Below are 1,965 nucleotides of genomic sequence, written 5' to 3' on the forward strand. Positions count from 1 at the left end.
TTTGGGAATGATGAGGGCAACAAATATATAGATGTGCTTTACACAATTGATCTATGTATTGTGATAAATTGTATGAGCCCCAATAAATTGATTAATTAAAAAAAAAAATTCTAAAAAAAAAAAAAAAAAAAAGATTCTCACTCTCTATATTTTAACAAACTTTGAACCTCAAGGGCTCTATTCTGGATGTACATGTAAAATAGAACAGATTTTTTTCAGCCCAAAATTTTCCATGTCTTCAGCAATCAGTTTAGAGTGTGTGTGTGTATGTGTGTGTGTTATGGTTTTCCCCATAGGATTCTAGAGACTGATCTAGAAAGCCTGCATGGACACCAAATACTACTACATAGAAGAACCTGGTTTAGAGAGGAATCCACCTGGGGGCTTTGCAAGGCAACTCTAAAAGTCGGAAACATGGAAATGTCTTCTGAAACATGGGAAATATACTGAACCCCTAATCAGTACTACTTGTTCTGCACCATTCAGGTTTTATGTTTATTTTATCAATGGAAGAGGCTTTTGTAGTGCACTGGGTTAGGCATTTAGTTGCCAACCTAAAAGTCATCTGTTCAAAGCCACCACTGCACAGGATAAAAATGAGGCAGTCTGAAGCAGTATATGTCCATCACAGCTTGTAGCCTCAGAAACCCTATGGAATGATTCTGTTCTGTCCTTTAAGGGCATAGCAGTCAATTCCACTCAAAGGCAGTGGATGTTTCAGGTTTGGGTTTGGGTGTCAATGCAAATAAGGTGTCCAGGAGGGAGGGGTGCATAATGGCTCTCTCTCTACCATCACCATGGTGGTTGGTTTGAACCTATTAAAATAAATAGAGAGTAGAAAGGGCTGGTGACCATCTTCCTTAAAGATGCCGGTTAGGGAAATCACGTGGGCAGTTCCACTCTGGAGCACAAGGGAGGTCACATGTTGAAATGGACTCACCATGTGTGGTTTGCGTGTTGGGGATGTTTGTGGATCAGTGGGAAGGCACCCACTTGAGTGTAATGGTTATAACCAATAATTAATTCAAAAGGAGAAAATAATCCAGAAAAGAAATACATGGAAGACAGTATTCCACTGAGACCAAGTTAACCTCATTTCCTACCCTCCTCTGGCTGCCTCCGCTTTAGCCATGCTCATGTGCTTTCTGCCTCTTGAACACCCAGGCCCACCCATGATGGAGGCCTTTGCTTGCTGTTTTTCGAAGTCAGACTTAGGGACCTGGGCCTTGTAGTTGGCTCTGCTAAATGTAAAGTCAGCAGTTTGAAAACTAGATGCAGCACAGAAGTAAGATGAGGGTTTCTATTCCTGTAAAGACTGGCAGTTTTGGAAACTCACAGTGGCCTTTTTATTCTGTCCTGTAAAGTCACTATGAGTTGGAATTGACTCAATAGCAGTGGGTTTTGAAATGTAGAAGTTATGGAATGATCAGTCCTGATCAGATATTAGGGGAATAGTGGGGGATGTACCATTCTTACTCAGGCCACAACCTGGCTCAGGGGCATGGCCTACCTCCGATAAATATTGAAATCCTGGCCAAGTTCTCAAGGTTTTTGCTTATTCTGTACTCTGAAATTAGCACTTGTCAGCTGGCCTTCAGTTCTTGGGACTTTAGCCAACAGCCTGTAGTAGCGCCTACTGATCTTGGAATTCATGAATCTTCACAACCTTGGTGGCAGTGAATATGGTGGTGGGTGCTGGGAGGGGGGGCCTTGCTTGATGTTTGAGAAGATATACTTATCTTATCCCAGGCATCCATATGACTAAGGAGCCCACTTTTTTTTAGATCTTTGACACATACTATTATGGCCATTCTATTTCAACTATATCCCACTTGTTCCTCTGCTTCCTATTCATTTTTGTTTACTTTTCATCCTTCATTTTCCTAGAAATCATAGTGTTTTTTGTTTTTTTTTTGAAGATGGCGGAAGATCCAGTTGTTACTTCATTCTTTTTTTTTTTTTTTT

This window comes from Echinops telfairi, unplaced genomic scaffold (assembly GCF_000313985.2).
Source record: "Echinops telfairi isolate 266 unplaced genomic scaffold, ASM31398v2 ScPeMD7_6;HRSCAF=24_1, whole genome shotgun sequence".
NCBI lineage: Eukaryota > Metazoa > Chordata > Mammalia > Afrosoricida > Tenrecidae > Echinops > Echinops telfairi.